Source organism: Lonchura striata, chromosome 1 (assembly GCF_050655825.1).
Source record: "Lonchura striata isolate lonStrDom1 chromosome 1, ASM5065582v1, whole genome shotgun sequence".
NCBI classification, from domain to species: Eukaryota; Metazoa; Chordata; class Aves; order Passeriformes; family Estrildidae; genus Lonchura; species Lonchura striata.
The window spans coordinates 47,886,174-47,903,239 of NC_140703.1; the positions used below are offsets into that span (position 1 = coordinate 47,886,174).

Consider the following 17,066-nt stretch of genomic DNA (forward strand, 5'->3'; position numbering starts at 1 on the left):
GACTAATATGTCTGAATGTTCTTGAACTTTGGAATATATTTTTATTGTTATTAATAATATTATCTTAGATTAATATGTGAATGCACTTCTTTGTGTAATTCACTGGTAATTGACCAGATAGCTTCCTTTTCACTTCAGCCCATTCCCATCTGCTGGTTGAGAATAATTTCTGCTGTCCACTTCTTTTGTAGAACTCAGTATTTTGTGCTGATAATCTCTTCTTGAGATGTGGCTGTCTAATCTGCCAGACAACATCTTTCAGTTTAAAACCAATCACAAAATATTGGTAAATAGTTAGACAAGTGGTTATTGATCACACATATGTAAAAAGTTAAAAATCATCTTATCCTAAATTTGGGAAGTGAGTAAAAATATGTCAATTACTTTGAATACACAACGTGTAACTGTTCCTATAATATAACAGCTTTTTCATATAAATTCTTCCTCAGAAGTAGGAGGAAGGATGAGAGAAAAAGAAGGCATGTAGAATTGGGTGAAAGAAGGGTTTCAGTTACTATGGTGATAATGAGTATATCCAGGCAAAATGTCACTGAAGGAGGTGTGCTGAATGGCTGGGTATTGTGCAATTCAGCAAGTATGTCTGTGCATTTTTGCAAAAAAAAATTAAATACCTGTACAACAGAAAACCTAGGGTTTTTTTCATAATTAAAACAGCCAGCACACAGATCAAAAGTACTGAATAAATTATGAGAGTTTTTTCTTACTTTAAAGCTTAGCTGAGCCCTGTTCACTAACATCTGAGTACTCATGATGTCAAGAGGTTGTGACAGCACCATCACTGTCTCACCTCTCTTGCTTTTGCTCCCTCACCTGAATTCTGTGCATTTTTCTGTTCAAGCAGCAAGAATAAAATTGGAAAAGAGAAAGAAATGTGTATATCTTCATATATAACAGAGAAGAATGAAGATTAGAGGAAAGGGAAATAGAATCGTAGAATAATAAAATCACAGAATAGTTTGGGTTGGATGAGACCTTTTAAAATCGTCTGGTCTAACCCTCTGCAAGGAGAAGGACATCTTCAATTAGATCAAGTTGTTCAGATTGCTGTCCAATCTGATCATAAATGTTTCTAGTGATGGTGTATTTACTACTTCTCTGAGCAATCTGTTTGTATTATGATAATGATAAAAGACAATATTTTAATCAGAACTATTTATTACACAATATGAGTGCTATAACAACTATTATATATAGTGCACTATAAAGCAATATTGAAGCAATTCTATTAAAGAAATTGTATCAAACCTGGTAAAGCCAATTATTAAGTAGAGATTGATGTTATTCACCCATACCAAAGACCTTGGGCAAACCTCTTTTGCTCAGCCCTGGGGAATAACCTTGAGGGTTATTATTCCTTCCACTCAAGGGAGGAATCTCTACACACGCAATACAAGAAGGGATACAGGAGACTAAAACACAGAAGTTCCACCTCAGCATGAGGGAGAGCTGCTTTACACTGGATGTGCACAACAATGAATGTAGTAAAGGAAGAGGCTGCCCAAGGAAGTCATGCAATCTCCCTCTCTGGAGACATTTGAAATCCACCTGGACGTATTCCTGTATAACCTGCTCTAGGAGATGCTGCCTTGACTAAATGCAGGGAGTTGGACTTAAATGACCTAAAGTACCTTCCATAAAGATGAGAAAGTTGAATGCTATCTGGTGCCAGTAGACCTGGTGCGATGAAGACAGTCCTAGCATTGAAAAAACCCTAATTGTTGTGGTAACACCAGCCACAGAGTTGTATATTAATAGACCGGGTCTATCCAAGAATCTATGTTCAAAACTAAAAGATACACAAAAATCATGATAAAAAGAAAGTGAGAAGAGGACTAAGTTGTAGAATTTTGAGACACAGAGTGAAAATGAGACAATAAAATGTACCAAGTACTACCAAGAAGTGATTAAGCAAGAAATGTTAAACAAGGAAAATATTATTGAAATAATAAGGAAAAGGTTTAAGCAATAGAAGCCTGACAAAGAAGATAAAAATATTAACTCTGGAAGATGCTGAAGATATTTATAAAATAGTGTATCCAAAGGGCAGGGAAAACAGATTAACTTAGTTTTCTTGCTTATTTCTTGGTAGGGAGAGCAGAAAGATGGTAAAAGATCAAAGAGGCATGGGGGCAAAGCAGCTAAAAAGAGGGAACACCAAAAGGCACCAATGCTGTCAGCATATTGAGTGGAAAGGCTGAGATATTGTAAAGAGAGAAGTGTCAGGAGTTTGTATCAGTGTGGATACTGGTGAAGGAAGAGTTGAAAGAAAATAAAATTTGTAAGCCTGTCAGGCAAACCACAGTTACTGACAGTGGTGAATAGGTAACTGAGCAGAGAGATTTGAAGCAAAAGCTGGAAAGATATTTTTTGAGCTTTTTAGCGTACAAGTTCCTTTTTTCTTTTATAAACACAATATTTATTTCTTTCTAGGTTTTTCTGGAAGTAGTTAATCTGTCTGGCACTATGAGGCAATGTTCACCAGTTAGGTAGAAGCAGTTATTTAATTTTAAATGTCTGAATTATTAGTATATTCACTAGGAACACATTTAGTTTAGGAGTTTTTTGGTTATTTATCTACTTACCTCAAATTCAGGTAACGTATTATGTTATGTATTTTTAATATTACTAAAGTAGAAATATTTTAATATATGCCCATAAATAATTACTTTATTTAAGAAAAAATAATTATGATCTATGGGCTAGATTAGTTTATTCTATTCAAGTTTAGAGGTACTCCTATCATTTTAATGGAATACTAATGTTGAATAGCAATTCTCTCCCCCTTCTAATTGGCTTATGAATAATAATTAGTACTACAAACAGCTCATACATGCTACATTATAGTCCTTGTCCAGTGCATATCATAAAAATATACTACTCTCTAATATGAAATACTTATTAAACTGCTCAATATTACTTCAATTCTTGCACAGATCTATTTTTCTCAACAGGCTAGAGATTCCAAATCTTATTTCTTTTCAGACAGAACTGAGGGGCAAAAAAAAGAAAACCAAAAAACCAAAAAAACAACAATGCAAAAACAGCCTAAATAAGGAATAGGAAACACGAAAGTAAATAAGTTTTTAAAATATGACTTTATTGCTGTGGATGTAAAAAGGAATATTTATTTATACCAAAATTTAAATTAAATGAAACAAAATAATTGTTCCATTTGAATATAAAGCAATCTACCTGCTCATATTTGTCCTGCAAATATAATACACTTAAGGGGTCATATATATGCTTTCATATGCCTGACCAGTAACTCAACTGATATATTACCTTGTTTTCAGGTTTTTGTTATATATTTTTTAATTCTGTGGTCAGAGAGACCTTATTCTGACTTTGGAGGTTTCATTTTTACAACAAGGAAACTGAACATAACCTTCAAAACACGTTAGCAGTCAATGTTCTACTTCAATGCTTAGATATAGTAAACAAAATAAAAAACCAAAAATAAAAAAATAGGAAATGTTTTTTTAGGTTAAAAATAGACTTGCACTTACCAAAATGAAGCAATGAAGACCTGGTAAAACAGATAGTTTGAAAGATTTGTATTTTAAAATTATTATTTTATCTCATTACTTCTTGCTTAGTAGTTCATCTCAATAAAAGTTCATCTTGTGTCATTTTTTTCTGGCATCTGGAGCTCAACTGACTTGCCTGCAGGTAATGACAAACACCAGCTAACATGGGCAGGTGAATGAAGCTTAAAGCACGCAATATTTCTAATGTAGCATATGTAGATATTAACCAGACAGTTCTAGACTAGGCATAATTTTTTGCACCTTATAATACAGTCAATTGGAACATCATTCATGCTATGTATGGTCGAAAATGCTGAAAAATGTCCCAAAAATGTTTGTACCCTTCTCATTCCTTCTATAAAGAGATAAAGGTAATGATGTTACAAATGTATTACAGTTTAAGAAAAAATAACAGTGCAGAGAGTAGAGGGACTCAGGCCGAAAAGCATTTTAATCACATATATATATGAAATTTGATGAACTACATTAATTTTCTATTCTTTGGGAAGGATGGTGCAGTCCAAGAAAGAAAACTTGTTGTCATGGTTACTGGCACAAGTTCCTTATCCTATTGGGAAGGTTGTGCAGTCCAGGATAAGTCTTGCTTTTGCTGTTGATATACCTGATACAACAAAACTCACTTGAATCTGCATCTGGCAAGATCCATTAATATCAAAAAAGGGCTTCTATAGATAAATCATCAGCAAAAGAAAGACCTAGAAAATGTGAGCTTGTTATTAAGTGGTGCAGAGTGCATGGCAACAAAGGGCATAGGAAAGGCTGAGATATTCAATATCTTTTTTATCATGATCTTTATTGTTAAGACTGACTTTCAATGATCCCTTGTTCCTTAAACCTGTGAAAAAGTCTGAACCTGGAAAGTTTTACCATTTCAATAAACTGGACACACACAGATCTATGGGATTTGGTAGCATGAAGGAGCTGACATCAGCCAGCTGATATCACTGTGAGTCCACCTGTGATTATCCATAAAAAATAATGGCAACATGGTGACATAATGAGCTGGTTTGAGAGGACTAGAAAAAAACATACATACCTCCTGTCTTCCAGAGGATCAAGAAGGAATATTCAGGGAACTACAGGTGAGTCAGCCACATTGCAGAAGATTATTATCATTGTCATGAATTAGCCTTTGAAACAAAGAGAGGAAGGGTACAGTTTAATACAATCTAAACATCCATTTATTAAGGAATGGCATTCAGCTCCAAAGATGTAGAGCCTTTAATGTTGATGGCTGAACATAATTATTTATATATGAATTACATACCTAATCTTTATATTCAATGGTGATGTAGCCAGCATAGCCAATGAAGACTTAATGGCAGTACCTATGTCATCTACAAAAATAATTTAATGATCTAAATTTTGCAACTAGATCTGATACAATATGTGATAAGAAAAAAAAAATATTTTTAGGCTTTTGGTTGTTTACAAAGATCAATTTTTTTGTAATGGATTTTTTTTGTTAAGTAAGTGCTATTTTCTACCTCTGAAATCAGTGCAATAATACTCTTTACACTATTGGCATAGTTGAAAAACATAAATATCTGAAAGCTCTATAATAAATTTGTCATATATTAGGAATAATTTAGGGGAGTTTTACATTATATCTTCTTTGTCATTTCCTTTTCTTAAATTAAGCATAACTTTACTAGTAACTCTGGTTATGAATACATGTGTTGTCTGGAAAACAATCATATTCAAATAATTACCAATTCCAAATCCTGCTACAAATATTTGACTGAACTATAACAGTTGGAATGAATATGCATGTGGGAAAAAAATACTAAAAGAAGCATGTATGTTCAAATTGAAACTGACTGACCTTTTCTTTAAATTTATTAGGAAAACTATGTGCATTTAAAATATCTGAGTGGCCCAAACATTTAGCTCTTTTAATCATACTTAAACTAATGAGAAACTCAAAATCAGCTCTTATCTGTTAACAGTAACCAGAGTTCTTGTATCGTTTCTAGTGCAGCTGTTGAAGTGCATGTAGAGACCATGAAAAATTTACTAAGAGTATAATGGCTATCTATTATTGAGAGGATTAATTTACAAAATATCAATGATCATTCATCTGGTTTTTTGCACTTAGAGTCTCTATAGATTTCAATGATATACCTTGAAATTTGCTTTCCAGTGTAACAGCTACAGTACAATACCTAAAGGATTGAGGGATTGGCTTTTGAATATTAGAATAGGTCAAGCAGTGAGTCACCAACAGATAAATATTAAAAGATAGTAAGAAAAAAATAAAAAGGAAGTTCAAGAAGTTTATAAAAAACAACATGCTTCCTTCATCTCCCCATTATAAAATAAGTGAAAGTTTACAAAAAAAAAAATAATGGCACTTAAAAAATATTTATATGATCTTCTATGTGTATCTTCTTTATAGGGAAAATGTTAAAAAATGGAGAATTAGTGCTACTAAGTCTTATTGTATTTGTAGAAAGTTTGAGTTTGTTGTATTTTTTTCAGAAGAAGATAAAAAACTTTTTCAGTGAAGATATGACAAAATTAGTGCTAGGGAATAAACTATGAACTTTCTCTGTTTTTTAAATCTCTAGTGTGAAATACTCAAAGCAATGTACAAATTTAAGTTGAATCTGTCAAACTACTTCTGATATAGGGAAAGAAAAAAGGTATCAATAGAGTGTTCATGTTTATCATTATTTTTTCTTTAAAAAATATTTTCAAAATATTTAGATCAGATATTTCATTAGAGCAAAACCAGGTTTGTCATATGCTCGATGAAAGTAAGAGCTAAAGAAGAATGTGTAAGTATTTGATGTAATTTCTGTTTAGTTCAAAACTTCATGATCAGAAAGTCTCCGCAGTGTAGGAAAACATTTGGTTTCAAGTTCATTTTCCATTCCATCTAACTGAAATCACTGTTCTTACTGAGAATTGCATATGGCACCAGTTAGCAGAACACTCAGAAGTGCAAGGTTTTCAATCATATTTTGAAAGCTCTTCTTCTTTTGTAGAACTAGTCATTTACTGATTAAAGTAAGGAGCAGAATCAAATGATAAGGCTCCTCTCAGACCTCTTCAGTGTGTGTCTCTACAGGTGAGCTAGTCTTTCTATGCTCCATCTCTGCTCAGTGAAGAGAAATAAGCACTTCTAGGGCATGATTCATTTCATCTTAAAGTAGGTGTCAGAAATAGGTCAGGTGGATTTCTCCCTAAATAGTGCCTCTTTTTCTCTATTGACTATAAAGAGAACCCAGGGTGACTAGCTCAGCTGTATGGTAGACAACTAAGACACAATAAAATTCCTGCTACCTGGGATGTGTCAGCAAGTAATACTATACGAGTTCAGATATTTAGTAATGGATGACCTAGTTTATAGATACAATTAGGGACTACAACTCTGTTTTTTGGGATTGCTACTATCCTGTTCCTCCTTTTCAGGAAGAAAGATAACTAGTTCCTGTCAAGACTCAAGCAACCTTCCATTATTCTTGAATTATTCAGTTACTTAGATGATTATCTCTTTATGGAAAATATATGCAGAACTGCTTTTCATATTACTTTCATTATTCTGTCATGATCTGTAACACAGTGAGAAAGAGAATTAAGTGCTAATCAGAAGATATATATCTGATAATGTGAAAGTTTTGTAGCTCAAAGTGCAGGAAAAAGTCTCTTGAATATTAAAAGGCTGGTATGTCTGAAGTACAGCAACATTCTTATAAATAAAAATTATTTCAATTAACATTTTGAAAATACTTATAAATCTTACTTATACATAAAAATCTCGATAATAAATTTTCATCCAACATATGAAGAACAATTTAGATTTATACCAGACAATTCACTCTTCATGAATGTGGAATCAAGCTGCACATGCAGTAAGGCTAATGCTTGGGATTTTTTGAATATATACAAGTCATAGCTGCCAATTGCAGAATTAGTCCAACATATACTGAATCAGACCTTCTATGCATATATACCAGAACCATGCATGTGCAGCAGGATCTTTGTGAAGCTGTGTACTTGGATTTCTGGTCAAGGAAATATCAGTTGTTTTTGCTGAACAGATGTAATGCAGATTATGTTGAACATGTTGTAAACCTTCCAGCATTCAGGCCAGCTGAATAAAACCACTGACTCCTACCTTGAAGTTATGATTTTATGAGTTAAAGTTCAAACTAAAGTAAAAATATAGCTAGATTAAAAATTCAAATATGTAAATCTCTAAGGGCAATACCAAGACAAAAAAAACATAAAGAGAGTGCTGGAATCCTGTGAGATCTGCATAAAGCCTTAGGTTAGGCAAACAATTATTTCTAAATCACCAGAACAAAGTCACTACTTTTGCATTGTAGCTCACAATATCTCTAATAAATAGTCAGAAACTTAGTTCTCTTTCCTATGTAGGGAATTAAGTTACTTTTCTTGTACACTGTTGCCTCAGTGTCATTCAGTATTTTGATTACGAGCTGGTGATTCCCCCTTGTGCTTAACCACTTGAGAGCCTTTGTCTTTTTTGGATCTCTGCCTATAGCATTAAAAAAAACCCCAAAAAAACCCAGTAAAAACACTTTCTCTGCCTTCCTACATGATGGTCATGCTGAGCTGTGAAATCACTCAGCAGAGATTTACTCCTTTACCAGCTTTACAAGTGAGCTAAAGAAGCAATAAAAATATTCTGTAACCTTCTATCTGCCTGTATCCCTCTTCTTTCTGCCAATAAAAGGTAGACATAGAGAAGAGAAATAAAAGAGTCCAATTTGATCTTTTCCTTAAAGAATATAGTGAGAAAAAAATCTGTCTGTCTCCTGCAATTTTAGTTGCTCTGTAGCCCAGGATTTCTTTTGGCATCAATTTTAAAGATGAATGCTTGTTTCCTGTATCTGTATTTCTTACATAGGTTTGCTACAAGAATAAAATAAAATATCACTGCATTGAAATGCAGTGCTTTTACACAGTAGAGGCAGCTTAGCAATGGGTAGATTACAGGGGGAAAAAATAAAGCATTGCTTTCCTTTTAGACTAAAAAACATTGACCCTTACACTAAATGACCCATTAACCTCAATATAACTGAATGTTCATACTTGATTGGTTTGAGACTCTTCCTTTTTTATATTTTGATTTTTTAAATCAAATTATGATTTTCAAGGTAATGAATTGTAACTGTACCTGCAAACTCAAGAGAATGAGAGAAGAAATTATTAAGATTTTGATTTACCCTGTTGCTGACACCATCCCTTTACACAGATAAACAAAAATTATAGCAAATCAAAGACATATTAAGGAGGCTTTCATTGGTAAAAAAAAAAAAAGCACAGATTTAATTAGAAGATTGAGCAGCTTGAAATCTAATTGCTAGGTCGCTTTTGAACTACACAGTTTGGGAAGGATTTTTTTCTTTTTCTTTTTGTCAATAAATGCTTAATTACATCATTCACTGTGTAGAATATGAGTCAGCAGTCCTCTGGCAGCCAGGAGGTCTAACTGTGTCCAGCGATGTATCAGGCACAGCATGGCCAGCCAGGCAAGGGAGGGGATTGTCCCGCTTGCCCTGCACTTGTGCAGACTCCTGTTGAGTGCTGTGTGTGGTTTTATGTGCCACAGTATAAAAATAATATTAAGCTATTAGGGAAGAGTCCAAAGGAAGGCAACAAAAATGGTAAAGAGTCTGGAGAGGAAGCTACATGAGGAGTGGCTGAGGTCACTTCATCTGTTCAGCCTGGAGGAGACTGAGGGGAGCCCTCATTGCAGTCTGCAAATTCCCTCTGAGGGGAAGAGGAAGGGCAGACATTGATCTCATCTTTGGTGACCACTGACAGGACTCAAGGGAATGGCCTGTCAGGGGAGGTTTAGGTTGGATATTAGAAAAGGTTCTTCACCCAGAGGGTGTTTGGACACTGGAACAGTTCCCCAGGGAAGTGGTCTCAGCACCAGCCTGACAGAGGTCAAGAAGTGTTTGAACAATGCCCTTGGGAACATCATGTGGCTCTTGGAAATGGTGTGCAGAACCAGAAGCTGGACTTGGTGCTTCTTGTGGGTCTCTTCCAAATCAGCATGCTTTGTGATTCTGTGATTGTAAAAAAGAAGAATGTTAACATAAATAAATGGATTGTCATATAATTTTGTATAAAAAAGGAAATGAGCTTTTATTATTAACATGCTCATGATAGGATGTTCTACATGGTACTTTCATATGAAACTTCTTAAATCTTAATGTTCTGAAACAAGCAAGAGGCAACCGATTTTACCAACACAACGAACACTGATGTCAAGTTGTTGCAAATGTGAAGTAGACAGTATCCACTAGTAATATTAATTAAATTTCTTGTTGAACGCAAAGGATGACAATAAAAGGGTAATTCAAAGTCAAAAGTTTTGAATGGGATGACTTGAAGTGGGACATCTTGAATTTCTACTTGTACTGGAGCCATGACTTTGCAAAATGGGCATAGAAGAATTGTAAGAGTTATGCAGTTTTAGTTATTCACTTGAACACTGTCAATATGAAGTACAGAGAGAAATAAAGTACACCTGTACCCATCTGTAGACACACTTCAGAAAGGCCAGTATAACCTTGAAAGAATAATTCTACAGTACATTGATCCACTATATGCACTAAGCGTACAAATGGGAACAAGACCAAACTACAAAACACAGAGCACTTCAAAAATGTTTAACTTTTCAGACTGCTCAAAGCATTTTGCAAAACTTTTACTAAGTACAGTTGGAGTATCAAGAAAATTATGAACTGTCAAAGAGAAACACTCTGGCTATACATGCTTTCTCAGTAAAAAATAATATCTTAAGAAATATCTGTGTTCTTATTGTGACAAACTATTAATAGAGGCAGGCAGAAAATCAAATGCCTGCCATAAATTAATAAATTGCCGTAAACAGATGTCTCTCTTTGTGTTACCTAGACTAGCTGTTTGGCTAACTTTCTGATTTGCTTTAAATCCTTAATCCCTGACTGTACACATTGCATGAAAGCAATTAGTATTCTGTTCTTGAGCAATGCCTGTGATTCCTTGAAATAGGAAACTCATACTTACCTTATGAAAAATTCTTCACTGGAAATATTGGAAAGCACTCTGTTAAGTCTAGCCCCATCTTCCCAGAACAGAAAATAATAAAAAATCTAGAGACTCTTGATTTCCTAAATCAAATATCTGCACTTCTCCTTAGGGCACACTTCATTATTCAGTATCTGTCTTTAGGATCACTCTTGCAGATGTCAGCACAATTAAGAGTAGATAAAAACTGTGTATTTTTACCTAATTTTGAAATGGGAAAAAAATCAGTAGCCAAAGTAGCTTTATTTTTGAAAAGAACATGTGAACAAGAATACCTTAAAAAATATGCAACTTTCAAAAATGAAAGGTATCTTTGGCCACAACTTCATAATTCACTATCTAGTATTATAAGTGAATCTAAATCTCCTGCCATTTCTGACAAACTAACAAATACAAATTTCTTTCTAGGATATGGTACAAAATATGTTGTTTCTTTTAATTTCTTTACTCTAGAATATATTTCCCTCTTACATAGTCTGAATATTAGCCTACTGTTTTTTTCTGGAAAGCAAAGTTGAATACAGAGTAAGGAATTTTATTTCATTTCATTGTCATAAGGAAATTCCAAAGACATATTTATTTGGGCCTTGTCAGCTACTGAAGAGATGTTAAAGAAAATCCCCTTAATAGTCCTCTACATGCTCCTCAAATATGTTGGTTAGCCAGGCTTTGGTAAGCTACTACCTCAAGGTCAGGAAAGAATTTTTTTCTTATTTCTACTATTGTAAAGGCAAGGAAAAAGAAAAAAGCACTTATTCAGAAGGTGGATAATGAATGCAGACATAGATTTAATTCTATCCATGTATCCTGAAGTCTATTTGATACATAGTAATTTGAATCATATGAACTGCTGCTCAGAAACTTCTTTATAATGGTGATAAACAGAGCTGCTGGTCACATGTTCTTGCTTTCACAAACAGATTAATCATATTTGTGTTAGTCTGAAATCTAGAATTTCCCTTGGATTCATCAGCATGTCTCAAAGACTGTGTACAAGCTTCTAATTTTCTTCTGGAGAAGCCAGTCAAGTTTTACCATATGGGAATAATAAATCATAGAGGAAGGAGAGGGTGTTTGACAAGCTATCATAGGAAGAGAAAATGCAGGGCATCAATGTATCCAATTTACCAATTTTGTATCTTTTTTCTTAAGGTATAAACAAGAGAATAAAACCATTGCCTTCTGACTGTTTTCTTCAGTGTTGATAAGTTGAAAATACATCTAATAGCAGTATCATTTACAATTAACATAAGCTAAGGCTTCATATGAGCCTCTTTTTAATTCATGTATCTTTAGCAAACATGAAAAAGAATATTCTGATTTCTGACCAGGGTGCATGGGTTTCCAACAGTCCTTATAATTGTGAAGACCTGTAGAATTTTTAAAAGTGAACACATTTTACAGAGACCTTAATGGTATACAATAACTAACTCCTAAATTTTAGTCCCACATTTTGATGCCATCAAAATGCATATGGACAGTCTGGTTAAAGAAAAGCCAGAAGTATGATTGTGTTTACTTAATTATATAATTAATATTTACCCAAGTATTGTTGTTCAGTCCAGAAGTCCAAATACTCAGGACATTCGCAAACTGAAATTATGAAGTGACAAAAATTGTGATGCTAAATCATCAGAAGGATCTCCCTAGATTTTTTTATATTCTGTCTTTCTCTCAGGAACTACTCTTGCCTATTGGGGCTGCAAACTCCAAGACAGGGTTTTGATTGCTTACATTTTAATATTTCCTGCAGTAAAAAATTCTGGGTTTTGACCTCTTTCTTTTTCTGACACAATGTAAAAGTATTCAGTCCATTGCCCTTAAGTTGCTGTTATTAGGCTGTGCACATAGCTTCCTTGAGAGCTTTAATTTGAATGTAATTCTGTGTCCAGTAAGACATTGTATCAAATGATAGGGTTTCTGATAATAATTCTATCACTAGCAATTTAAAAGAGTGAGCCTTTCAGCCTCAGAATCAACATCTCACACAATAATAAAGCAAAGGGACGAATCAGAAAGCAGACTGATTGTGTTGTACACCAGCAGCCCACACAGAAAGTATTTTGCTTTGGAAATATATTTTTAAATTCTTCTTTGGGAACATCTGAAATGTGCTTGGAGATTTCTCTCTTTTCTGCATCTGATTTAGAATGAATGCTGAAACTTTTTCTGAGTCAAATTCAGGTAAGAGCCTAGAGAATTATTAGGAGGAAGAGAAAAATGACAAAATAAAATTTCATAATTTCACACATAGATAATGTTGATTAAAGACTGATGCCTTGAAGCTGGCATGGTGTAAAAGCTTACACAAGCTTCATAACTTCTCTTTTATTTACTCACAGATCTATGGCATGTTTGATATTATATAGTTATCAAGACTAATTTGGACATGAAATCCTGGAGTCTTTGAGTTTAGTTCAGTAAAATCAATTAAAAAAAAAGTCAAAGAGCTAGAATTCTTGGCGAGGAGATCTATTTATTTATCTTTTGCTTCTTCTCAAAACAATTTAATGTTATACGGTTATATAAAAAAGGGTAGCACTACAAACAAAATTTGTTCTGAGTAGCAGCTGGACAAATGACAGGATGTTCTGGTGCATGACTGCTGGCAGTGGACACTTATGTTTTGGTAACAGAATCAAACTACTTGCTAAGTTTAGATGTTCAGTGATGTTATTAGTGAGATTTATTTCCTGACTGGATAAAAATGCTAAAACTGTAGCAAAAAGATTTAACTTTATTAGATATTCTCTGTATTTTGGGGTGCATAACAATGCTGATAAGGCTTGGTGGAAAATATCCTGGAACACTGCAATATACAGAATAATTTATTTTCACAGATGAAGATTCCTGCTTATGAAAACTTTAAAATCTATATGAAATTTCAATCTTGTATCAATAGTGTATAATAGACAGAAAGCTGATTTTTTTTTTTTTATTGGTGGAAAAAGTGTCAAACAGGGAAGGAAAATGAATTATGGAGGGATTTTGTGCTTTGTTGTCTCTTATCAGAGTCAGATACCAACCAGACACATTGCAGATGGTATGATAAGTAAAACAACCACTTGAATTCTGAGGAAGTGAAAGAGTCACTTCCTTATAAGTTTTACTGCTAAAAACATTTGTGAGTCAGTTTATGATGATAGATTTGATCCAATGTTGAATGAGTTTAAATAAAAGCATTCAAAAGACCTTAAAAATATTTACAACTTACCTTATATGTACTAGAAAATAACACCTAAATCAAATAGTGTCTCATAAATAGATTTACTGGAAGTGAAACCCAATAAAAAGTATATGGCCTCATACTTAAACAGTACAAAGTGCACAACATATATAGACCTACCTAAAAGAAAAGGACGTCAAAGAGCCATTCATTGCAAAATGAATTTCAGAGATAATATATAAGCACTCTAAAAGCTTAGATTTATGATAAGTCAAAGGTAAAATTTACTAGATTTTAAAATCTCTGTCTCTAAATGAGTGTCTAGTTACTTGAATTCCTCTTAGCACCATAGCCACTACAAGGTTATACTGCCTTTCTGATTTTACTGAAGTTAATAATTGTGAACTAATATCTTTGTGATTCCAATAAATATATGTGTCAAACTCTGTCATTAAAACATTGTGGCCATATTGCAGTGAGAAGTGCTACAGAGCACTTTTCAGAACTACCTCTGAAGTTTCTATTGCATTTTTCAAGTGCAGCATTTTAGCTTACATTCAGCTCACAGGGAAGTGTGTCCTCATTTTCAGATTGTGTCTTCCTGAATCTGAAAATTAACTTGGTATAAAACACTACACACATGTTAAGTGCTAAACACATTAATATTTCAGGCTGTCATTCAACTGAATCTTGGCAGTATTTCTTAATATAAGAAGTTTGGTCCAGCCAAGTTACTCATATAAACATTCATACTAGTGCCATGAAACTGCTTACTAATTATTAAATCACATGTTAGATTCTAAAGAACTGAATCTATTTACTTCGTTGTTATGTTGTGAGATCATTGTGAATAATCAATCATGCTTACATAAATAAAATCTGTTAGTATGAGCTCATGTGAAGATCTGGTTGCCATTTTCAGTCAGGGATTCATTATCTGGTCCTTTATCAGTGGGAGTTTTCTAGAATGACTTTGAAATTGTAAAATACTTAGTTTTATAAATAATTCATATGGCAATGTTTTACTTTAAAATTATGAGAAAATTAGCTTTTTATATATTTATAAACAGAGAGGAGAATTGATGTTTGTAAATGCTGTCTAATGTGTAGATGTGATTGTTAACAATATTGAGTCACAGATATATATATAAGTTTTTTCATGTAATTCTATATGAGAAAGAATGATGCATGCATGGGAATCTATGTATGTGAATATGTATGCAAATATATATTAGTATATTTAGATGTAAGCATGTGTATAATTTAGATAATATTTAAATGTTTGCTATATATTCCATACACATAGGTCTGTCAATTAACACTCATTTTTGTTGGAGGGTAAAACTATACATACATCAAAAGAAGGAACAAAACATCTGCTTTTCAGAAGTCTGACTTCAATCTTTATTTTTGTTAGACTGAAGAACTCATTTTAGCTCTAAATGTCTCAATGTGCAACCACAAGTGTCCAGGTGAAAAAAAAAAACAACATAGCAGACAGAAGAGAACAACTAAGTTGTTCTCATCTTTTATCCAGGATGAATAAGAAATATCTTTTGGCTCCAGTTGGTGAATAATATTGCAAAAGTATTAGCATGAAGGAAAGCTTCCATACTCTTGTTCTAAGAGAAAAATATTTTATGTGAGTCAAAATACCTTAGATAGCAGATGATAATGTGCACAGGACTTTTGAATAGGATATATTCTTTGGATTATTAAGCTTATTCTGGTTATATTCTTGTTAGATTTCTTTTTTCTTCCCACATGGATATTTTTTGACTTCCATTTTATTTCTTTACTCTGTGTTCTTCTACTGCCTTGCCTTTCAAACCATCTAACTTGCATCCATTTGTCTGTTATATCTTTGCTGCCTCTTTCGATTATAATGCACTCAGGTTAAACCAGGACTTTTGGCCTCCAGCATCTCAGAGCAGGTGTTGGCTATCAGTAATGCTTGTGGGACGTGTGTCATAAGAAGAGAGGCATGTGCTTTCAGACATGTTTGCTAGTCCTTGGCCAGTAGTTCAACATTATCTCCACATGTAGGAACATCATGATAACTGTTTTTTATCACACAGCGCATAGTGGTCCTGAGCTTAGGCTATGACAGGAAATTTTGCTGGAATGATGTAGCTAAAGTTCTTTTCATAATCCTTCCATTCGTTACAGAAGAATGATTTCTCCATATCTTTGCTGAGATACTGAGACAGCTCCTTGAAAAGCTATTTATAGGCTGGCCTTATACCCTGTCTTTGCAATAGTGAGAAGAATTCAGTTTCAATGCAAAGGTAAGTGATCAACCATTCGTCTCTAGCAAGAACTAAAGTAGCATGTGCTTATACATAATGTTTCAGAAAAAAAGGAACAAAATAAAAAATAAAACTCCTTTGTTTCAGTATATTTCTAATTCCTTAAAATAAAAATGTTGTAATACACAAGCCAGAGTTATGTCTCAGACAGATGTTCAAAAGAGATGATTTTTTCACCACGATCATTATCGTTATAAGAATTTAGGGTGAAATTTATTTGAAGCAGAAAACTAAAACAAGAAAAACCAAACTAAAAGTCCAGGCAGAAGTATCTATTCATGTAGATAGCAATCTGTTACTGTACAACCTTTTAAACTAAAAACAATATATAGGCAAAAAAGCAAGCAAACAAACAAGCAAAAAAAACCCAAAAAAACCAAAACAAACAAAAATAAACAAGAAAACCAAAACCCCCAACAAAACAAAAACAAAAATGAAAACAAAAATAAACCAAACCCACAAACCAAAAAGCCCAGTCATTTGCAAATACACTTCAGTTCACTAATTTTGTTAAGGATGAATCTGGGCAAAACTGTTAGTGGATATTCTAAAATTTGTACTTTAAAAGGATTCAGAAAGCTAAGATCCCAGAAAGACCAGCAGGGTTTCCTAATCATCCCCACATCTCTAGTAAGGGTTCTGAACATGATTTGGAGCTTCATGGTCTAGTGACAAAGGCACCAACCTTTGTCTCTTGAAGGACTTATTTTTTAATCCTGTGTTGACTACCACAATTAATTGATTGATGTTCAATGCATCTATTAGCAAGGTAACAACAGATAGTTCCAGTTTTTGTAGAACCTTATGGTAAAAGTAGTAGTAGTAAAAGTAGTTCTCCCCATAATGAGAGCTTTACTGCTGGTGCCCTCTATCTTTTTCAGAGATTATTGATTTTTTTCATTCCATCTTTGCATCTAACTTAGATGGTATGAGTTGCCTCACTAGAGTTTAGGAACTGGGGTATAAATG

At 33.5% G+C, this 17,066-nt stretch overlaps 1 long non-coding RNA gene across 1 annotated transcript; it reads right to left on the bottom strand.

The window, feature by feature from the left end:
* Positions 1–423: 423 nt before the first annotated feature.
* LOC144248886 (uncharacterized) lies at positions 424–16,444 on the bottom strand. The gene is made up of 2 exons (XR_013342061.2): positions 4,606–16,444; positions 424–3,684 (listed from the first exon to the last, which is right to left on the bottom strand). It is a non-coding gene; the product is annotated as an uncharacterized LOC144248886 (long non-coding RNA).
* Between the last annotated feature and the right edge of the window lie 622 nt (positions 16,445–17,066).